We start from the raw sequence: 25,486 nt of genomic DNA on the forward strand, positions 1-25,486 counted from the left end.
GAGCTCTGGTTAACTGTTTCACGAAACAAAAAAGTGTCACAAAACACATAAAAAATACATTTAAAAGTAAACTTACACTCATAATAACACCACCTAAATTATTTTAAAAACGTTTTGTGGAATATGCCATTTTAATGTTATTTCAATAAAAGTGACGTTTTACATTGAAAAATCCGATGAGTGCAGTATCTGTTCTGAAGTGAATGGAGTGGAATCTATATATATGTCTATATATGTAATAAAAGGTGGGTTACCAGCGCTAAAAACTTCACCACTTGTTAGCCAATATGTAATGGAACTTATTGGTCATCAGTATAGTATTACTCTATACCCACCCTATTTATTTATATGGGTGAGAGAGGCCAATATTTCATTATGTGAATGGTATTATGTATGGAATTGGTTTTTCTAATTGTGCTGCGTGTGATTGAAGCAGTGTACCCTTTACACGGTTAGGGATTGTGATAGAAAAGAGAAAATCAATAAGTCCGCGCACAGATAAGGTCTTTACATATGGTGTAAGTTCTTAATACTCCAATGTTGAATTAGAAAGAAAAAAAAAGAGTGATGGGTGGTTATCTTCTTACCAGATATTACCCCAATCATATGAGGTAGTGTATGCACTCAAAAGACAATGGGGACACTCCTCCTGTGTTCTCCCTGAGCTGTTCCCTTGACCCCTGACTCCGTGGATCTTAATCCTAAGTCAGACAGATGTTGCAGAATACTCCAAACTTTTTGGTAGAAACTTCCTGGTAGAAACTTCCAGCTTTTGTTCTTTGTAGCTTTCTATCTTTGTATCCTCCCGGAGTATGGTTCAGTGGAATATCATATAAAGAAAAAAGGAAATCACATAGCGTAACTCTATCATAAAATGTATTTATTGCTGTATAAAACAAAAAGATTTGCACTTACATTTATAACCCTCAATCCTTAATGAGGTAAGCATTCAAGCATAAACACATAAGTAGTTAAATCTTGTGGAGATATGCTGACCGTTAGGACCGCCTCCGATCCATGAGGTCTGTGTGTAACTCTGGTCCAACAGAAATCTTTATAAACCCTCTTTGTAAGAGAATTAAATAAAACTACACTGTACTATGTGCAGTGTTAAAGTCCCATATAGTTATGGTAATAATAAAACCAATTGGGTGTTAAAAAGCACATGGGTTGACAATCACATACAAGACTGTTTCTTATATATATTGTGTGTAAGATACATACAAATGCTGATCTTAAAAACGACCCTTAAATACACTTGGGTAGCATGCCACTTCAGGATGACGATATCGTCAAGGTAGGTCTGTGCACCCACCCAAATAATCCTTACGTGTTTTGTAGTGTTATCCACTTCTTCGTCAGAGGACACCCAATTGGTTTTATTATTACCATAACTATATGGGACTTTAAAGGGATAGTATAGTCAAATATTTTCTTTCATATTTCAGATAGAGCAGCAATTTTAAGCAACTTTCTAATTTACTCCTATTATCAATTTTTCTTTGTTCTTTTGGTATCTTTATTTTAAAAAGTTGGAATATAAGCTTAGAAGCCAGACCATTTTTGGTTCAGCACCTGGGTAGCATTTGTTGATTGGTGTCTAAATGTAGCAATCCAATCAGCAAGTGCTACCCAGGTGCTCAACCAAAAATAGGCTGGCTCCTATGCTTACTTTCTGGCTTTTTTAAATAAAGATACCAAGAGAACAAAGAAAAATTGATAATAGGAGTAAATTAGAAAGTTGCTTAAAATTGAATTCTCTATCTAAATTATGAAAGTTTATTTTTGACTAAACTATCCCTTTAACACTGCACATAGTACAGTGTAGTTTTATTTATTTCTCTTACAAAGAGGGTTCATAAAGATTACTGTTGGACCAGAGTTACACACAGACCTCATGGATCGGAGGGGGCCCTAACGGTCAGCATATCTCCACAAGATTTAACTACTTATGTGTTTATGCTTGAATGCTTACCTCATTATAGGGACAGTTTACTCAAAAATGTTCACCCCTTTAATTTGTTCCCAATAATCCACTTTACCTGCTGGAGTGTATTAAATTGTTTACAAGTATTTTCATTACCCTTATATTGGCATTTGAAATAGATTATCTAGCCTGTGGTATCCCCACCCATCCTGAAAGTTTTTAGCCATGAGGCCAAGCTGTATTAATACAGCCAGTAGAAGAAATTACACTCCCAGTGGGATATAGAAGAGATAAGGTAATAAAATGTTAATTTTCCATTGTTCTCTTCAAGTATTGGTGATTGTTTAATGGACAGATATAAGATAAAGAAGCAGGTATATGTACACAATGTGATAAAGTAATGAGATCTGATTATATCTACAGATATAAGATAGACACATGTATATGTACACAATGTGATAAAGTAATGAGATCTGATTATACCTACAGATATAAGATAAAGAAACATGTATATGTACACAATGTGATACAGTAATGAGATCTGATTATACCTACAGATATAAGATAAAGACACATGTATATGTACACAGTGTGATAAAGTAATGAGGTCTGATTATACCTACAGATATAAGATAAATACACATGTATATGTACACAATGTGATACAGTAATGAGATCTGATTATACCTACAGATATAAGATAAAGACACATGTATATGTACACAATGTGATACAGTAATGAGATCTGATTATACCTACAGATATAAGATACAGACACATGTATATGTACACAATGTGATACAGTAATGAGATCTGATTATACCTACAGATATAAGATAAAGACACATGTATATGTACACAGTGTGATAATGTAATGAGATCTGATTATACCTACAGATATAAGATAAAGACACATGTATATGTACACAATGTGATACAGTAATGAGGTCTGATTATACCTACAGATATACGATACAGACACATGTATATGTACACAGTGTGATAAAGTAATGAGGTCTGATTATACCTACAGATATAAGATAAAGACACATGTATATGTACACAATGTGATACAGTAATGAGATCTGATTATACCTACAGATATAAGATAAAGACACATGTATATGTACACAGTGTGATAAAGTAATGAGGTCTGATTATACCTACAGATATAAGATAAATACACATGTATATGTACACAATGTGATACAGTAATGAGATCTGATTATACCTACAGATATAAGATAAAGACACATGTATATGTACACAATGTGATACAGTAATGAGATCTGATTATACCTACAGATATAAGATACAGACACATGTATATGTACACAATGTGATACAGTAATGAGATCTGATTATACCTACAGATATAAGATAAAGACACATGTATATGTACACAGTGTGATAATGTAATGAGATCTGATTATACCTACAGATATAAGATAAAGACACATGTATATGTACACAATGTGATACAGTAATGAGGTCTGATTATACCTACAGATATACGATACAGACACATGTATATGTACACAGTGTGATAAAGTAATGAGGTCTGATTATACCTACAGATATAAGATAAAGACACATGTATATGTACACAGTGTGATAAAGTAATGAGGTCTGATTATACCTACAGATATAAGATAAATACACATGTATATGTACACAATGTGATACAGTAATGAGATCTGATTATACCTACAGATATAAGATAAAGACACATGTATATGTACACAATGTGATACAGTAATGAGATCTGATTATACCTACAGATATAAGATACAGACACATGTATATGTACACAATGTGATACAGTAATGAGATCTGATTATACCTACAGATATAAGATAAAGACACATGTATATGTACACAATGTGATACAGTAATGAGGTCTGATTATACCTACAGATATACGATACAGACACATGTATATGTACACAGTGTGATAAAGTAATGAGGTCTGATTATACCTACAGATATAAGATAAAGACACATGTATATGTACACAATGTGATAAAGTAATGAGATCTGATTATACCTACAGATATAAGATAAAGACACATGTATATGTACACAATGTGATAAAGTAATGAGATCTGATTATACCTACAGATATAAGATAAAGACACATGTATATGTACACAATGTGATACAGTAATGAGATCTGATTATACCTACAGATATAAGATAAATACACATGTATATGTACACAATGTGATAAAGTATTGAGATCTGATTATACCTACAGATATAAGATAAAGACACATGTATATGTACACAATGTGATAAAGTATTGAGATCTGATTTTACCTGCAGATATAAGATAAAGACACATGTATATGTACACAATGTGATAAAGTAATGAGATCTGATTATACCTACAGATATAAGATACAGACACATGTATATGTACACAACATGATAAAGTAATGAGATCTGATTATACCTACAGATATAAGATACAGACACATGTATATGTACACAATGTGATAAAGTAATGAGATCTGATTATACCTACAGATATAAGATAAAGACACATGTATATGTACACAATGTGATAAAGTAATGAGATCTAATTATACCTACAGATATAAGATAAAGACACATGTATATGTACACAATGTGATAAAGTAATGAGATCTGATTATACCTACAGACATAAGATAAAGACACATGTATATGTACACAACATGATAAAGTAATGAGATCTGATTATACCTACAAGCTCAACTCATTAGGTTGTGACTTCAAAATACAAAATCAGCAAATTCATTACACGAATAAGCCTTAAAAAAGCAAATCTCATATATTTTATACCCTTCAGCTGGTAAAATAAGTAATTGGAAACTCATTAAGGGAAAAACTATTTTATAGTATACTGTCCCTTTAAGGATTGATGGTTATAAATGTAAGTGCAAATCTTTTTGTTGTATACAGCAATAAATACCTTTTATGATAGAGTTACGCTATGTGATTTCCTTTTTTCTTTATATGATATTCCACTGAACCATACTCCGGAAGGATACAAAGATAGAATGCTACAAAGAACGAAAGCTGGAAGTTTCTACCAGGAAGTTTCTACCAAAAAAGTTTGGAGTATTCTGCAACATCTGTCTGACTTAGGAATTGACCTAGGATTAAGATCCACGGAGTCACAGGCCAAGGGAACAGCTCAGGGAGAACACAGGAGGAGTGTCCCCATTGTCTTTTGAGTGCATACACTACCTCATATGATTGGGGTAATATCTGGTAAGAAGATAACCACCCATCACTCTTTTTTTCTTTCTAATTCAACATTGGACTATTAAGAACTTACACCATATGTAAAGACCTTATCTGTGCACAGACTTATTGATTTTCTCTTTTCTATCACATATGTCTATATATGTGTACATATGTATTTATATGTGTATTTATTATTATTATGTATTATTTACAGACATACATACACATATAAACACATAAATAGATATGTACATACATATATACATATATATAAGTTCATTAGCCCTTTGCAGTCAAGCAGATAAAAACATATAAAATCATATGTATGCAATAGTCATATTTAGTAGAGGTTTTAACTATGTATTTACTGTAAATATTTCACATTCCAATGTTCTGCACATAGCATAATATGTTCTATGTATTTTTAAATAGAAATTCTTATATATTTATCTGTATATATATATACCTATATATAATAATATACATATTTAAATAAATTAAAAAATAAATAAGGCACTCTCCGTTTCAATAAGACATTTCACTTTATGTGTTTAACGTTTTCGGGGTTTCCCCCGTCCTCAAACCATTTACAGCCAAACAAAAAAGCCATATATTTATACCCCCTTACCTCCACCGTGAACAAACAGAGTTAGTCCCCACAGCATCCGTGAAGCGCAACCCTGCATGTGCGACCGGAGTATGAAAAGCCGACTAGGACAAATCTATCAAAAACAAAGTGCAAATGCATATTACATTAAAAACAGATAGGCGATGAGCAATAATTGAGGAATGCAGATACGAATATCCTAAACATGATAATGCAGCATGTCAGTGGGTACTCACACATCATGTTAGCTTACTGGCAACTAAGCCCAGTACCACAAACCAACTGCATTATTATGTTCATGAACACACAATACAATACTTTTTACAGATCATCCATATTAGATAGAAAACAGTGTTATTCCCTAATCTTAGTCAACTGTCAACTGACATACTATATATACTCACCAATGACCTTGCCATTAATTACAGTGGGATAAAGTTTCCATTATTGCATTAACCACTTACTATCTACCAACACATTTTAACAATGCTGAATTGGGTACATGCAGAAAGTGACAGTTAACAGGACAGAGCAACAGGAACTACCCTGTAACTTATGTTAATCATCAGTGCAGGACAGATACAAACCACTGCTACAGGAAACAATGGTAATCCAAATGTACATTCAGTCCCTTAGGATACATAGTATCTAAATTAAAAATCCATTGGGATTCCTTTTGTAGCAGTCGTTTGGCCCTGTCTCCACCCCTGGTACATCTAGGAATATGATCAATAATTATGTACCGTAAGTCAGATACCCCATGCTTGTTAGTACAGAAATGCCTAGCCACCGGTTGGTCAGATTCACCTAACCTAATGACCTTACGTATGACCGACCGGTGGTTCGCCATTCTTGTCCTAAGGTCATCCTGGGTCTTACCTACGTAAAACCTGCCACAAGGACAAGGAAGCAGGTAAACAATAAAGGTAGTAGTGCAGGTAACCCTATACTGTATATAAAATTTCTTGTTAGACCATGGATGTAGGAACACATTACTCTGTGTCAAGTCACTGCAGGTAGTGCAACCACCACACCGGAAGCAACCCTTTTTAGTGGTATTTAACCAAGTTGTTGGCATATAACTGTCAACATTATCAGGTCTCAACAACATATCCTTCAGTGACCTTCCTCTCTTAAATCCCACCATCAGTGTTTCTACTGTGGCAAACGGTAAGGAATTGTCACTGGATAGGATATCCCAATGCTGCATCAAAATTTTTGAAAAGTATAACTGTTGGAGAGTAAGAGCTCAAGTTGATAATGATACTCCTATTGCCACCCGTTGCATCTACTTGCGCCACTGTCGAGGGGGTCTCCCCCTTATTCTGCGACCCATGTCGCCCTCTGCGCTGGTGTGGCCTGTGCCCTGACCGTTTTTTGAACGAGTAGACATAGCTTGGGGACCCTGTACCACCTCACTCCGTCCAGGGGTTGTACCTTCAGGGTCAGAGCTATTATCTGAGCTCTCCACTGTAGTTAGGGACCTCCGTCTGTTCCTAGAAAAGAAACTCCTTTCTTGTGGGCCCAAAAGCCACCTATAAATTCTTTTCTCTTTGTAGTCCAGGGTCACAGCCTCCCATTTACGTTCTTTGAAACTTAACAGTTCTTTTTCATAGGCATCAACTTGTTGCTTTAACTTGTCCAACCGAGTCTCACCAGGGTCATCAGTTAATTCAGTAATTTTGATGCGGCTAGTATAGATTTTCTGGATCTAAGGATCTATAAGGATGGAACGAAAATCTGTACAATGCTATTCCATAAGGAAATGGATAGAAATTCGTTATTGGAGGTTACAAGTTGTCACCCCCAAGTTTAAAAAAATCATTGCCAAAATCTCAATTTAAGCGGGTGGTCCGTAACAACACTGATCAATACAACAAGAAGAATCAACTAATTGAGATGCAGAGAAAATTTAAGGACCATGGGTATGGTTCCACACATTTAGATCAGTCACTGGCTGACTCACTGGCCATGACCCAGGAACAAGCTTTGAAGAAGGTGGATAAAGGAATGACTGACCAAAGAATGATTTTTACAACTCCTTTTTCCCCTGAAAAGTTATACTTTTCAAAAATTTTGAAGCAGCATTGGGATATCCTATCCAGTGACAATTCCTTACCGTTTGCCACAGTAGAAACACTGATGGTGGGATTTAAGAGAGGAAGGTCACTGAAGGATATGTTGTTGAGACCTGATAATGTTGACAGTTATATGCCAACAACTTGGTTAAATACCACTAAAAAGTTTTGCTTCCGGTGTGGTGGTTGCACTACCTGCAGTGACTTGACACAGAGTAATGTGTTCCTACATCCATGGTCTAACAAGAAATTTTATATACAGTATAGGGTTACCTGCACTACTACCTTTATTGTTTACCTGCTTCACTGTCCTTGTGGCAGGTTTTACGTAGGTAAGACCCAGGATGACCTTAGGACGAGAATGGCGAACCACCGGTCGGCCATACCTAAGGCCATTAGGTTAGGTGAATCTGACCAACCGGTGGTTAGGCATTTCTGTACTAACAAGCATGGGGTATCTGTCTTACGGTACATAATTATTGATCATATTCCTAGATGTACCAGGGGTGGAGACAGGGCCAAACAACTGCTACAAAGGGAATCTCAATGGATTTTTAATTTAGATACTATGTATCCTAAGGGACTGAATGTACATTTGGATTACCATTGTTTCCTGTAGCAGTGGTTTGTATCTGTCCTGCACTGATGATTAACATAAGTTACAGGGTAGTTCCTGTTGCTCTGTCCTGTTAACTGTCACTTTCTGCATGTACCTAATTCAGCATTGTTAAAATGTGTTGGTATATAGTAAGTGGTTAATGCAATAATGGAAACTTTATCCCACTGTAATTAATGGCAAGGTCATTGGTGAGTATATATAGTATGTCAGTGGACAGTTGACTAAGATTAGGGAATAACACTGTCTTCTATCTAATATGGATGATCTGTAAAAAGTATTGCACTGTGTATTCATGAACATGATAATGCAGTTGGTTTGTGGTACTGGACTTAGTTGGCAGTAAGCTAACATGATGTGTGAGTACCCACTTACATGCTGCATTGTCATGTTTAGGATATTCGTATCTGCATTCCTCAATTATTGCTCATTGCCTATCTGTTGTTAATGTAATATGCATTTGCACTTTGTTTTTGATAGATTTGTCCTAGTCGGCTTTCCATACTCCGGTCGCACATGCGAGGTTGCGCTTCACGGATGCTGTGGGGACTGACTCTGTTTGTTCACGGTGGAGGTAAGGGGGTATAAATATATGGCTTTTTTGTTTGGCTGTAAATGGTTTGAGGATGGGGGAGACCCCGAAAACGTTAACCACATAAAGTGAAATGTCTTGTTGAAACGGACAGTGCCTTCTTTATTTTTTATTTTATTACTACGTTTGGGAGTGCACCCCGGAGGCTGGTTGAGTCATGAGTGCTGGTTCCTAATTCTCTACAATTATATATATAGAAATATGTATTTATGAATAAATATAACATGTTTTTCTATGTGAAGAACATTGGAATGTGAAATATTCATATTTTTATGTCAGGTTAGCACACTTGAGAATATGTGATTGTGTTTGCGCGTTTTCCACTTTTTTTGCTCCATTGACTTCTATGGGGGAATACAGTACGTGAACGTGCACGCAATGTTCTAACTTTGGCTTTTTTACACTTGTCGGGTTAGCTTGTGAGCAAAAACAGTTTACTCATTATATGAGTGCAACCTGACGCGCACAAAAAACTTACTTCTAGCGGAGTTAACACTTGATCAGGAGCTTAAATACCGCTCCACTTTTTTTCTGGCCCACAATTTGGTATATATGAGACCTTTAATCTTGTATTATATTGTTTTGTATTACATTTTATTATTTTATTATTTTATTAAATATAAAAATAAATAAATGTTGTTTTTTGATCATTATATATACTTTAGATATCCTGCAATGGGTTTCCATTCATGTGATGTAATAATATTGCAAGCTCTTTTCAAACCTAATATGTGTTATTTATTATCTTCATATTAAAATGCACTTATACCCCTTAACCTTTTAACGCCGTTATGCCGTTCTATTCCGTCATAATTACACTGGGCTTTAGAGCCGTTATGACGGAATAGAACGTCATAACGGTTTGTAGCTCCTGTGCCCCCTCCGTTATTTTTTTCGTTCTGGATCCGGTTGGGGGATGTGCCTAGCACCTCAGGCACTCCCCCAGGATCCAATCAGCATGGAGGGGGTGTATCGATTGTCCCCTGTAACACTGTAATAACTAATGAGTGGAATTATTGGCTGTTACAAGTGTATCCGCTTCCTCTCTTCCCTAAGTGCGATCTGAGAGAGAGAGGAAGACAGTTTAGCGTTGGTGTGTGCTGTAGAGAGCTAGAGAGGGAGAAAAAAATATAAATACAAACAAAATATATATTTTTTTTGCTGCTGATCACAGAGCTGCTACTGTGATCAGCCTAAAATAACTTTGGTTAGCCTGTTAGGGCTTTGATCAGTGCTGATCAAAATCATTGGGGGTTTATTTGTGGGGGTTACAAATATATATATATATATATTTTTGCTGCTGATCACTGACCTGCTACTGTGATCAGCCTAATATCACTGTGATCAGCCTGTCAGGACTTTGATCAGTGCCCAAAAGTTTATTTGTGGCGATCTTTAGTTATTGTTAACCCCTTCCCTGCTGTTCCCAATCACTACCCTTCCCAGTGCTTTTCTATTTTTTTTTTAGTTTATATATATATATATATATATATATATATATATATATATATATATATATATATATATATATATATATAAACATAAAAAAAATCTGAGGGAATAGGGTGGGTGGGAATAGGTGGGTGGTAATTGGGTGGCTTAGTGGGATTTTGGGGCAGGTGAGGTGGGAATTGGTGGTGGTGAAGTGGGAATTTGTATTGAAAAAAATCACTTATGGCACGCTATTCAGCAGAAGAGGCTTATGCCATTCTTGCCAAAGATTCAGGGAGTGAAACCCTCTCTGCTTTGTCTGACAGCGCAACCCTTACGGCATCAGATATAGAACCCCTGAGTGATACATCTAATGCTGGTGCTCCCTGCCCGCCACCTAAAAGGAGGTGTGGCACAAATGAACAAAATTGGTTACCTACAAATTTTACTGCCCCAGAAATGCCTGAATTTACAGAGAAACCCGGGCATCACAACTGATGTTCCAGTATGTGAGCCAATAAACTATATCTCCCTGATTCTGACAAATACCATGTTTGAGCATATAGTTTCTCAAAAAAAGTATATGCCAGCCAGTATCTGTCAAAAAATCCCCAATCTCTGTATGTCAGAAAAAATACCTGGCACCCCACTGACATACCGGAGATTAAAAAGTTTTGGGCCCTGACATTAATAATGGGGATTGTGAAGAAACCCAGCATACGTTCATACTGGAGCCAGAACCCCATCTTGGCTATCCCTCTTTTTACAGGGGTTATGAAGAGGGACAGATATGAACAGTTGCTGTGGTTTCTCCATTTTAATGATAATAGCCAGTGCCCCCCCAGAAATGACCCCCTGCATGACAGGTTATATAAACTAAGGCCCCTGATAAGCCACCTGTCCCAAAATTTAAAGACGTTTACATCCCTGAGCAGGACATTTGCATTGATGAGTCCCTCATGAAATTTAAGGGGAGATTGCTTTTCAAGCAATATATACCATCCAAGAGGAAACGCTATGGGGTAAAATGTTATAAACTCTGTGAATGCAGTACTGGGTATACCTGGGCATTTCACATCTACCAGGGAAAAGATAGCCACTTGGATCCACCTGGCTGCCCAGATTCAGTTGGCACAAGTGGGAAAATTGCGTGGGATCTCCTACTACCCCTGCTAAATAAAGGGTACCATTTGTGGCTCGATAATTTTTACACCAGCACAGAGCTATTAAAATGTTTATTTTATTTTGAAAACATGGCCTGTGGCACAACAAGAAAAAATTGCACAGGTTTCCCCCAGAAGCTAACGTATGGAAAAAAAAATAGGGGCACAACGTCAGCTTTACGCCACAATGAGCTACTGGCCCTTCGGTACACTGATAAAAAAGATGTGTACATGCTCTCCACAATGCACAATGAAGCTACAGTGCCAGTGTCTGTGAAGGGAAGATCTGCACAGATCCGAAAGCCATAGTGCATTGTGGAGTACAACAAAAACATGGGGGAGGTAGATTTAGCTGACCGGTGCCTGCAGCCATATCTAATTCAAAGAAAAACAAGAACTTGGTACAAAAAAGTAGCTTTTTATATTATGCAGATCGCAGTATATAATGCATATGTGCTCTACAAAAAATCAGGCACAGGGAAACCTTATACTTTTTTGGAATTTGTGTTAAATGTAACATCTGATATTTTGTTTAACCAGACCCTTAATCCTCCCACTGTTCAATCTGAAAATGTCGAGCGACTCTGTGGCAGGCATTTTCCCACTAGGATCCTACCCACTGCCTGCAAAACAAAACCCCAGAAAAGATGCAGAGTCTGCTATAAAAAAGGAGGGATTTTAGTTACCATTGCCCTGACTGCCCCTCTCTACCTGGCCTCTGTATCACTAATTGCTTTTGAATATATCACACAGAGTTAAACTTTTGATTTGAAAGCAATCTGTATGTGTTCCTAATTTATTTTATTTTATTATTCTGTATTCCTAACTTCATAAATCCCCTGACCTTGTCCTTTATATGTTAAGCCCATCTACTCTAAGGCCATGATAAGTTATACAAAACAACTAAAATACTCCTTTTAGAACATCCTGAGTTATCCACTTTTGCAAATGGTATGTCATGAGGGGGATAATTTTCATTCCTGGGCTGCCATACTGTCTCAAAGGCAACATAGGTGCAGAAAATCAATGTGCCAAATTTCCATGTAAATGGGCAGACCCTATATTGGGCCCTGTAACTTCCTGAAACCCCATAAAACCTGTGCATGGGGGGTATTGTTGTACTCATGGAACATCACTGAATGTTGCCAGATGTTGTGACTAAGTGGCTACAAAAAAAGACTAAACATAGTTCTTTTTGAATACCCTGGGTTGTCTACTTTTGCAAATGATATGCCATGATGGGGTTATTTTCATTCCTGGGCTGCTATAATGTCTCAAAGAGGACATAGGCCCAGAAAATCAAGGTGCCAAATTTCCACGCATAAAGACTGAAATGGGCAGACCCAATATTTGGCCCTGTAACTTCTGTAAACCCATAAAACCTGCACATGGTGGGTACAGTTGTACTCGTAGGACATCGACAAACACAAATATGTGTGTTTTATAGCAGCAAAACATAAAAGGTTGATGACAGAAACAGCCAAAGTGCAGTGTTTGTGCAAAAACGCATACAAAAAATATGAGCACTACATTTGGTCAGATGTTATGCCTAAGGGGTTTCACAAAAAGACGTGACATGGCCCTTTTGGAATACCCAGGGGTGTCTTCTTTTGTAAATGGTATGCCATGATGGGGTAATTTTCATTCCTGGGCTGCTCTTATATATGAAAGGCGACTTAAGCCCAGAAAATGAATGTGCCTACATGGGTAGGCCCTATGTTGGGCCTTGTAAATTCCAGAAATCTCAGAAAACCTGTACATGGGGGGTATCGTTATACTCATAGGACATCGCTGAACACAAGTATGGGTATTGCATTGCAGTAATATATATCAGGATGATGATATTCACAATAAAATTGTTTGGAAATCTTAAAATTTATTAATTTCTAACACTTACTTAGATTTTTTTCATATAAAATTATAGTTTAGAAATAAATATTTTATGCCAAAAGAAAGCCCTATATGTCCTCTAAAAACAATATATAATTAGTGTGAAAGGGGTAAATTATGGTTGAAAAGACATATAGCTGAAATTCAAGGTTTTGTTTACTTTCAGAACTTGGACAATTGCCTATGTCATGAAAGGGTTAAACTGTCCCTTTAGTAAAGTGAGGGTATAAGGTTTGGTAGGCTGAGTACAGTATTATTAATCATCCATCACACTGTTTCTTGAGTTGTCAGTGATATAAACCAGTGTTTACTAGGGACAGCATACGTGAGTATATCTGTACATACCTGCGTCTGTTTTTTCTTCGTTTGCTTTTGTGACAAGGTTAGGAAACCCAGTAGCAGATGCTGATTTGTTGAGGCTTACGGTTTTAGCTACAGGATTCATGATGGTTACAGAATGTGTTGATAGCAATGGATTATTTTTCCCTCGGCTCATCTCATGTGCTTCTGTTTGCGTTGGGTGGACATTCTTCTGTATGTTACTGTGTTCCCTATTAATATTCTCTGTTATTGGTACTCTGAGAGATGAATTCTGGCACTGTTCATCTGATTTTGAGTCACCCTTTCTAGCAGACAGCAGATTTAATTTCCTACAGCTGATAAGAAAGCAAATGATTACATTTGTGACAATATATAAAACAGTCATGTTAACTAAACATAATTCTTGAACTATAATTTAAAAGGACAGCAAATAAAAAATATGTCTCAGAAAACCATCTAAACGTGTAACAAGATTTTTTTTCATAAAAAATGTACAATAAACACAACATTTAAAGGGACAGTCAAGTTAAAATTAAACTTTCATGTTTCAGATAGGGCATGCAATTTTAAACAACTTTCCAATTTACTTTTATCAGGTTCTCTTGGTATTTATCTAACACTATATCTTTTTCGTAAGTGCATACACACAAGAACACACATTTATCACTACACTGTCCCCTCACCTTTAGCCTACACACATTCCCTTATTCCCGATTTTTTTCCCCGCTAATTAGTCTCATGGTCTTTAATCATTATTAGGTTACTTTCTCTCAGGTTTTGTTTGTTTTGTGTGTTCACATTTTTTTTCTCTTTCTCTCTCTTTTTTTTTTCTTTTTTTTTTTTCTTCACGATAAAGACTGCTGTGGCCTTTTTTTTTTTTTTAACCTTTCTCTTTCACTGCTCCATGGAAAGGTATATTTCACACTCCAAATCAAATTTACCCATCATGCCACCTAAACATAAGGATAGGAAACTTAAACAGAATGATATGTCTGTAGAAGCTAGTAATGATATAAGCTTAAGTAACACAAATACTACCATGCTACTACACCAAATGTAAGAACTATTTATGGCACAATTTGACTCCCTGAAACAGGAAATGATTAACCTTACAAGTGAAGTTAAACAATTTTCGACACTAATGACCGAATTAGAAACAAGAGTCTCAGATATAGAGGACAGATCTATTGCCCAAGAACAAACTATTACATTTCAAGGTAGCAAGTTAAACACTTTACAATTAAGAATGGAATAGTTGGGCGATAGGTCCTGGCTCAATAACCTTAGAGTTATTTGGCTTCCTGAGAATGGGGATTATCAGGATCTGCTAAAATTTGCCTCAGTGAAACTTCCCCAATTAGTTGATAGTAACATAGAGAATGTTATGATCCCAATAGAAAGAACCCATTGGGGCATATTTATCAAGCTCCAATTGGAGCTTGATACCCCGTGTTTCTGGCGAGCATGCAGGCTCATCAGAAACAGCAGTTATGAAGCAGCGGTCACAAAGACCGCTCCTCCATAACCTGTCCACCTGCTCTGAGCAGACGGACAGACATCACCGGAAATCAACCCGATCAAGAACGATCGGGTTGATTGACACCCCCTGCTGGCGGCCTATTGGCCGCGAGTCTGCAGGGGGTGGCGTTGCACCATTGCTCGCCGTATTCAGCGAGGTCTGTCGGACCTGATCCGCACTGTCGGATCAGGTCCGACAGACCTTGATAAATTGAGGCCATAGAGTGGTTCCAGTTCGCAAAAATTTGGATGGTACTATAAAACCAAGAGCTGTAATAATCAAATTCCTGAATTTTCAGGACAAATTCCACATTTTAAGACTATATCGTAAAAACAACCATATTATGCTAGGGCAACAAAAGGTGCTCTTATTTCAGGATTTTTCAGTAGAAACACAAGCCAAACAGAGGGAAATGGCACCATATTGCTCCAGGCTGATTAAAGCCAATTTAAAGGCGAGATTAATATATCCAGCAAAAATTATGCTGGATAAAGATGGCGACATTTTAACCTTTAATAAAACTGATGAAGTTCAGGCTTTCTGTAACAATAATGGAATAGAATAATAATTTAGGCTTTAAGACAACAAGAAGTAACCTGGTTATTAATGTGTCATTTTTTAAATATAGGGTTTTTATATTTGGAGATGTTTGTATGCTGTAATATGGGAGGGACGGTGGAAGCACAGCATTTTTTTCCTGGTAGTTGTTCCCTCACACACCTTTTTTTTTTCTCTCCCCAATTTTTCTCCTCTGTTTGGCCCCTCCCCCATCTTAATGGACAATGAATAAATTAAAACTAATATCTTGGAATATTGGTGGGATTTCATCAACCGTTAAAAGGAAACTAATGATAAGACATCTAGGGGCTTAAAACCAAATATAGTGTTCGTCCAAGAGACACACCTTAATCCCCAGGAAGCGAGCAAACTTAACCCCTTAAGGACCAGCGACGTACCCTGTATGTCGCTGGCCTTTTTTTTGGGACTTGATTGTTTTATAGCGTGGTCTTGCTACCAGCGTTGCGACTGCTCTATTCCACAAAGCCTTCTGGAGGGAGGGCATTAATAGCGTGTTCTTGCTAGACTTGTGCTATTATGTCCTGAAAAAAACCTTAACGACCAGTGACATACAGGCTACATTGTGGTCATTAAGGGGTTAAATCCAAGGAACCACTTTGTGTTTTGCAATGTATATGGCCCGAATACGGTGGAGAAAGAGTTTTGGGAGGATCTTGGCTTGAAACTATTTCATTTTATTGGGAAAAATATAGTGATTGTTGGAGACTTTAATATGTTTTTTCACATATTTTAGATAGATCTAATATGAGACACACTATCCGGAAAAATAGAGAATCCAAAATACTCTGGAATTTTTGCCAGAAATTGGCACTTAAAGATATTTGGTGAACACAGTACCCTGATTGTAGAGAGTATACGTGTGAGTCTAAAGTACATAAGTCTTTCTCCAGAATAGACTTCCTCTTAATTTCAGGCCGTATGTTGGGGATGGAAATTAAGTCAGATATAAGGGAAATAGTCTTATCAGATCATGCCATCATCTCTCTGGAGATAGGATATAGAGACCAATACTCGGCAAATAATGCTAGACTTTTCTTCCCACAATATCTCATTCACAATTCACAATTTAAATCTTGGCTACAAAACAAATGGAAGGAATTTGCTGCTATTAATATTGATTATCTAGATAGGCCGTAAAATATTCTGGGAAACTGTAAAGGCAGTCTTAAGAGGGAAAGCATATCTAGTGAGAAATAAGGCTATAAGGAAAAGGAGGGAGAAACAATTATCTAATGCGGTTAAAAACAGCTATAGAAAATATCTTAACAACCTGTCCGTTGGCTTATGGAATAGATATAAAGAGATTAGAGCGTGATTTATTTTTGAAACAAAACATGATTCTTGAGGAACAAAAGCAAAAAGCGTTATTTTCAGGTATACAAGGTACCTCAGCAATTTTTTTGGCTAAGATCTCTAAAATGAGAAAACAGAAGAATTGTATAGCCTCCTTGAAGTATCAGAATAAAAGGCTCACTAAAGTTATGGAGATAAGGCAGGCATTTTTAAACTTTTTGTCAGGAGGTTTATTCATCAAGTCAGATCAATAAAGATAATAAAGAGTATTTTTGGTGCAACGTTAATCTTCCCCAAGTTACGAGTGATGATCTCCAAAGTTTAAACTAACCTATTATGGTAACAGAAATATCTGAGACTATAGCTAAGTTAAAATTAGGAAAATTTCCAGGACCAGATTCATTCCCAGCTGAGTTCTATAAATTATTACATGACTAAGTCCCCCCCATCTTATGTTCCTTATTTAATGAATATTACATAGGGAATATACCACAGTTATCACTCTTCTCCGCATCAAACATAACATTAATACTTAAAAAAATACAAAGATCCGGAACTTCCAACATTATACAGACCTATTTCCCTTTTGAACCAAGACTACAAGATCTTAACAGCTATTATTGCTAAATGATTGCTAGCGTGTTTGAACTATATTATCCATCCAGACCAGACAGGCTTCATGACAGGTAGGAACTTAGTTAAGAACTTACGAAATGTTTAACTGGTATTAGACTTTTTCTGGAGCAAAATCACAGGTAAGAAGTCGCATTCTAAGCCGGATCTAGCAATTCTCACGGTCGATGCTTAGAAAGCATTCAACTCTATCATATGGGACCATTTATTTTCATCATTGGAAGGATTTGGACTGACAGGTTCTTTTCAACAGTTTGTTTGGCAGCTCTATCAGGCGCCCCTCTCGGCAATTTTAGTGAATGGGGATCTTTCTGATAGTTTTCCTCTGAAGAGAGGTACCCGGCAAGGCTGTCCGCTCTACCCATTATAGTTCAACCTGTCTTTGGAACCCCTCGCAATATATATGAGACAGGAACTAAAAAGTATCCAGTTAGGAGGACAAGTCGCTGTTCTCTCTCTTTTTGCAGATGACCTATTATGGTTTCTGAGTAACACAGCAGATTCCATTCCTCAGGTTCTGCGGATCTTCAATTTATTCAGCTCTTTCTCCGGCTATAAGATTAATTTTGAAAAATCCGAATTACTATGGATATACAAACCTCAAAAGGTAGCCTCTCACCCTTTCCAGGAGACTAAACAGACTAAATACCTAAGTATTATCCTGAGTAGTAATCTGGAATTTTGGTATGAATTGAATTTTGTAAATTCCATACCAAATAACAGAGTTGGACTAACCTTCCAATCTCTATCTCTGCTCATGTTATGTTGATTAAAGCTATCCTTTTGCCAAAATTACTTTATTTGCTTCAAAATTTGCCACTTCTTTTATATAAAAAGGACATCTCTTTTCTCCATAGGATCTTTCTCAAGTTCATTTAGCAGGGGAAGAAACCACATAGCTCTCTTTTTACTTTAAAGGGACACTGAACCCAAATTTTTTCTTTCGTGATTCAGATACAGCATGAAATTTTAAGCAACTTTCTAATTTACTCCTATTATTAAATTTTCTTCATTCTCTTGGTATCTTTACTTGAAACTTGAAATGCAAGAATGTAAGTTTAGATGCCGGCCCTTTTTTGGGGAACAACCTGGGTTGTTCTTGCTGATTGGTGGATAAATTCATCCACCAATAGAAATGTGCTGTCCAGAGTACTAAAACAAAAAAAAAGCTTAGATGCTTTCTTTTTCAAATAAAGATAGCAAGGGAACGAATAAAAATTAATAATAGGAGTAAATTAGAAAGTTGCTTAAAATTGCAAGCTCTATCTGAATCACGAAAGAAAAAATTTGGGTTCAGTGTCCCTTTAACATTGCTCAAGTCACAGGGTGGCCTGGAAAATTAAATTGTATAATTATGCAGCCCTATGTAAATTTGCATTGGATTGGATTACGGAGGAGTATGTTTTATGAATTAGAATCCAAAATGATTACCCATTTTGAGTTGAAAGCAATTCTACATTGTCCCTTTGTCAAACTCCTTAGCACCATATCGCAACTTTACTCTTTTAAATATATTATTCATGCGTGGCAAAAAATGTGTACAGAGATCCAATTAAATTTCTGTAAATCACAATTCCCTCCCCTATCATGCAACCCTAATTTTCCAGACAAACGAAGAACAAGGAGCACCGGATCTGCTTAAAAACACTTTTATTGCTGAAACAGTTTAAAAACTTGAAAATCCACTGTATACAAATGAGGAAAGACAGAACAAAGTTTCCCCTTTCGCTAGACTGTACATCAGCTGATGTGTTTCGGCTTAACACCGTACTCTAAGCCCTTTAAAAAACACTAGTATGTGCTTCCTTAAAAACAATCTCTAGCTATCCTATTGGGCCACCTACCACCCATACAGATTCCGCTAGTCAATTAAATACTTCATGGCACTAGTATGCACTTTCTCTCAAACGGGCCCACACCTCAATTCTTGTATGTTCTCCATATTTCCTGATACTCCTTTCATAAAGTTATTTCTAATACAGCTGCAGGATTTAATTCCTTCATTGCATCAATTTTCCACCTGGACTGGGTACTTCTGTGTTTTCAGTTTGGGCGGACAAAGGACTTAAATCTGTAGGTCAGCTATGAGAAGCGAGGACATTGATTGTGCGATCCTTTGAAGAACTGAGATTGTCCTATAACCTTCCAAGAATTAATTTATATGCCTATTTCCAGGTTAGACATTGGTTAGGGAATCTGAGATGAGAAACGGGCACAGAGTTAGACATAGGGAAATTAGGGCAAGTTATTAAGAGTTATCGTGAGGGGGTGAACACCATCTCCCAAATCTATAATCTGCTACTGAAATTTCATGGGGAAACACATATAACTAATATGTTAGTTAAATGTACTAAAGCTAAAATACTTATAGAGAGGGAAATTATACTACATAGGGCTAGATTTATTAAAGCTGAGGCGTACAGGGGTGCGTATACGCGCCCCTGTACGCCTCAGCTCGCCTGTGGCGGGGTGAAATTACCCGCAGGTATTCGCCATTGCACGCGAGCGCAATTTTGCGCTCGCGTGCAATCCTGCCCCCTGCCCGCGCACAGCCAATCACACGCGGGCAGGAGCTGTCAATCTCCTCGGTCTGACTAGACCAATGAGATTGAATTTCGTCACATTAGAGGTGGCGAAGAGGTTAGGGAAGCGGCGGTCTGGTGACCGCTGCTTGATAAATGACGGCGAGCAAGTTCTTGTGAGAACTTGCAGCCGTAGGGCTTTAATAAATCTAGCCCATAGTATGACACTTGTGATTAAGGCTGCAGTTTCTGTTAGCTGGAGAGAAGCACATGTTAAAATAATAAATATGGCATATCTTACCCCAGCTAGAATGATAAAATGGGCACAAGATAAAGGGAAGTGTCAGGACTGGACTAGAACGGGCTGATCTAGTTTATTTTCTCTGGGGATTACCAATTTTGGCAAAAAGTTAACTTTTGGTGTACTAGGATACTGGGAACTCGTTTTAAACCTGATCCTACCCATATATTTTCCTTACGCAGCTACTCAGTCACTATCCCTAATGTCAGATTTATTAAATCAATGATTTTGGAAGGGAGGAATTTGATACTAAGGAACTGGCAAGGTAGAAATAGACCTACATTTTCAGAGTTCCTTAAAAGCGCCCAATATCAGATGATTTTTGAGCTGCATAACTTAAAAAATGATAATAATAAGCAGATTGGTCGCTTTTTTAGTAAATGGAAAATGCTAATCAGTTCTCTACCACTAGAAATACAACGGCAAATAGTCTCATATTTTAAGACTTCTAACTGGGTTAAACAACAACTGAAACTAGTGACGCTACCCAGAATATGGTTTCCAGAGGCCTAGGAGAGTGAGGAGGTCCATGTGGAAGAATGATTTTTGCCCCATACTTTATTATCATGGGCCACACCATGACATTTTTTTTTTTTTCTCCCTCTCTTTCCCTTTCCACCGCCTCTCCCAAAAAAATATAAATATAATACTATAGCAGAGCATATTGTATGTATTTAACTTCTTTAACTAGGGGTTGCTCTGTGGCTGCCCATTAATAGAGTTAACGGTAGTTAAAGGGACACTCAATCAAAATTAAATTGTCATGATTCAGATAGAACATGCCATTTTAAACAACTTTCCAATTTACTTCCATTAACTAAATGTGCACAGTCTTTTTTATATTTCAACTTTTTGAGTCACCAGCTCCTACTGAGCATGTGCAAGAATAAGTGTGTATGCATTTGTGAATGGCTGATGGCTGTCACATGGTACGTGTATGCATTTATGATTGGCTGATGGCTGTCACATGGTACAGGGGGAGTGGAAAAAGACATAACTTTTAAAATTGTCAGAAAAAAAATCTACTACTCATGTGAAGTTCAGACTAAGTGCTATTGCATTGTCTTGTTATCTTGCATTTGGTGATTATGCAAATCTACTGTGTTGACTGGTCCTTTAAGCCATTACATTCTGAAGTTATTATCTGGCTAGTACTGCTTTATTTAAATGTGTACAAAAAACTATTGTATTTTTTTTCCCTTTCTTATGGAAGTATGAGAGGAACTGTGTCTCTTAATACGTACTCTATATAGCTAAACGATGAAGGGAATCCATACCAGGAGATCCTAATGCCACCAAGCTGATAAAATGTTTTTGTTAATAAAATTACCCTTTTATGATTTCAACACAAGTGGAGCTGAGTCTCCAATTATTATATGGATAAGATTTTGTGCGTTGTGGATCGGCATGATTAAAAAGTAGCTAAAGAAAATAAGCAAAAATATTGTTATGATTTACCGTGACGGTCAGATGTGATGTTAATATGTCAGCACTGGTTGGCTAAAATGCAAGTCTGTCAAAAGAATTGAGATTAGGGAGCAGTCTGCAAAGGTTTAGATACAAAATAATCACAGAGGTAAAAAAAGTATATTAATATAAAAGTATGGGTTTCACAAAACTGGGGAATGGGTAATAAAATAATTATCTATCTTTTTAAACAATAAAAAAATTAAAGTAGACAGTCCATTTAATCACTCTGTGAAAGGTTTAAGGAAAAAAAACAAAGCAGGGTGCTACAGCCAATCAGAAACTGAACCGCTACTTTCGTTGAGAATAAAGCCACACCCCTTGCTTCCTTCGCTTAGCCTTGTCAGTCAGATGCAGCAGCCTTTTATTGTGAGAATTCCCCCATTTGATATTAATAAAGTATAAAGAAAGTAAAGCAAAAAAACAACAAATCTTATTGTGATGTAATATTTTATCATGCACAATGATAAATATGTCAATTGCCTTATGTCCTTTAACAAATATTACAATTAAATAAATGTTCTTGTTTATTGTATCACTATATAAATAAATTAATATATGTACACATTTATTATAAATAAAGATATACACCATAAAAAAGAAGATGAATAAATTTGTTATTTAAAAATGATGTGTAACAAATCAATCAAATGGATTTTAGTGAGCTATATACTATAAAAATATATAATTGTTTTTTAAATTAAACTTACTTTTTCCTTTATTAAGCTGCTTGTTGCTCAAAAGAAGATTCTTACAATGGGGCCGATTATCTAAAGCTCTCTGGCCTGGCGAGATTATCTAAAAAGTCTCGCTAGTATTGTGAGGTCCCTCAAATCATTTTAGAAAGGCAATTTTTATCTGGAGAGCTGTTTGTTATTCAGGTTCTGGATGTGAAGGGCATGCACTCCATTACAAAATAATGCTAAACAGAAACAAAATAAAAAATTAAGATATTTTGCAAAGTTGTTTTTTTATTACAATCTCAACGTGTTTACAGTCCCTTTAACTATAGCGAATGTTGCCTGAAGTTGCAACATTCTACACTGTGATTGGCTAGCTCTGAACACATGCTCATTCTCTTCTGCCCCTAATTGGCTTCTTTAAAGGAGACCAGATGATTGGATTCCAGCAGTCATTTCTGAATCTCTGTAAAAATGTATTTTTCAGTAAAGTGACATTGATCTCAACAGCAATGCAGTCCTGGGAGCTAGTTGAACACATCAAGTGAGCCAATTATAAGAGTCATATCTGTGCAGTCACCAATCAGCAGCTAGCTCCCATTAGTACATTGCTGCTTCTGAGCCTATCTAGATATGCTCTTCGAAAAAGGATACTAAAAGAATGAAGCAAAATAGATAATAGAAGTAAATTGGAAAGTTGCTTAAAATTGCTTTTTTATGGTGTATATCTGCTCTATCTGCATCATGAAAGATTTATTTTGACTTAAAGCTTCTAAATGACTGTATTGGGTGGGTTTTATTTTTAGATTAGGGTTTGGGCCGCAAAAGAGCTAACTGCCATTTTAAGGGCAATGCCCATCCAAATGCCCTTTTCAGGGCAATGGGGAACTTAGGTTTATTTAGATAGTATTTTATTTGGGGGGTTGGGTGTGTGGGTGTGGGTTTTACTGTTGGGGGGGGTGTTTGTATTTTTTTTACAGGTAAAAGAGCTGATTTCTTTGGGGCAATGCCCCGCAAAAGCCCTTTTAAGGGCTATTGGTAGTTTAGTTTAGGCTAGGGTTTTTTTATTTTGGTGGGGGCTTTTTTATTTTGTTAGGACTATTAGATTAGATGTAATTAGTTTAAATATCTTGTAATTTGTTTTTTATTTTCTGTAATTTAGTGGGGGGGTTTGTACTTTAGCTAATTTAATTTAATTTATTTAATTGTTGTTAATTTAGTTAATTATAGTGTAGTGTTAGGTGTTATTGTAACTTAGGTTAGGTTTTATTTTACAGGTACTTTTGTATTTATTTTAGTTAGGTAGTTATTAAATAGTTAATAACTATTTAATAACTATTCTACCTAGTTAAAATAAATACAAACTTGCCTGTAAAATAAAAATAAACCCTGAGATAGCTACAATGTAACTATTAGTTATATTGTAGCTAGCTTAGGGTTTATTTTATAGGTGATTAGGGGCTAATAAATATAATGTAGGTGTCTGCGATGTTGGGCGCAGCAGATTAGGGGTTCATAGGTGTAGGTAGGTTGCGGAGACATTGGGGGAGGGAGATTAGGGGTTAATAAATATAATGTAGGTGTCAGCGATGTTGGGGGCAGCAGATTAGGGGTTCATAAGTATAATGTAGGTGGCGGCGGTGTCCGGAGCGGCAGATTAGGGGTTGATAAATATAATGCAAGTGTCGGCGATGTCGGGGGCGGCAGATTAGGGGTTAATAAGGGTAAGATTAGGGGTGTTTAGACTCAGGGTTCATGTTAGGGTGTTAGGTGTAAACATAAATTTTATTTCCCCATAGGAATCAATGGGGCTGCGTTACTGAGTTTTTTGCTGCTTTTTTGTAGGTGTTAGATTTTTTCTCAGCCAGCTCTCCCCGTTGATTCCTATGGGGAAATCATGCACAAGCACGTACGACCAGCTCACCGCTGACTTAAGCAGCGCTGGTATTGGAGTGCGGTAAGGAGCAAAATTTTGCTCAATGCTCACTTCTTGCCTTTTAACACCGGGTTTGTAAAAACCCGTAATACCAGCGCTGCAGGTAAGTGAGCAGTAAGACAAAACTGCTTGTTAGCACCGCATAGCCTCTAACGCATAACTCGTAATCTAGCCGTCAGTTATCTCAGACTATGATTAATATATACATGTGCAAAAGTAAATGTTCTATTGAGTTGTAATCCATGTTATAAGTGCACTATTGCTTGCATATATCCTACAAAGGGATTAAAACATAGTTAAAGTCAGTTCAACAGCAGTTGCAGCTAGCCGAACTAATGATTTTAATGATGGGTTTATCCTCATCGCAGGAGTTAAATATATATTTATATACAAGTAACAACAATACAGTAATACTAATTTGGTTTTTTGCTTTTTTGGTTCCTTTAAGTTTTTATCATCAATATTGAATTAATTATCTGCTGTTTCTTATTTTTGTTGTGATCATGTAAATTTACTTCTATGATGATATCTGAAAATACTTACACAAACTTATTTGAAAATCATGTGATACCTCTCTCTTTCGTCTGTTTACCACAGGGGTAAAAAAAAATATCTAATACCAGAACCCAGGAAATATTTGTACACACGTCTGGTGTTTTCTTCAGAATAATTCTGTGCAGGTTTCACTGAATCAATA

The 25,486-nt window shown here is 36.6% G+C and overlaps 1 long non-coding RNA gene across 1 annotated transcript in view; it reads right to left on the reverse strand.

The window, feature by feature from the left end:
* Window positions 1–14,048: 14,048 nt before the first annotated feature.
* Window positions 14,049–25,486, reverse strand: part of LOC128638220 (uncharacterized) — a 43,759-nt gene continuing 32,321 nt past the window's right edge. Inside the window, exon 3 of the long non-coding RNA XR_008399069.1 lies at window positions 14,049–14,194. This is a non-coding gene — a long non-coding RNA (uncharacterized LOC128638220). The remainder of the gene's footprint in view (window positions 14,195–25,486) is intronic.

Source organism: Bombina bombina, chromosome 8 (assembly GCF_027579735.1).
Source record: "Bombina bombina isolate aBomBom1 chromosome 8, aBomBom1.pri, whole genome shotgun sequence".
NCBI lineage: Eukaryota > Metazoa > Chordata > Amphibia > Anura > Bombinatoridae > Bombina > Bombina bombina.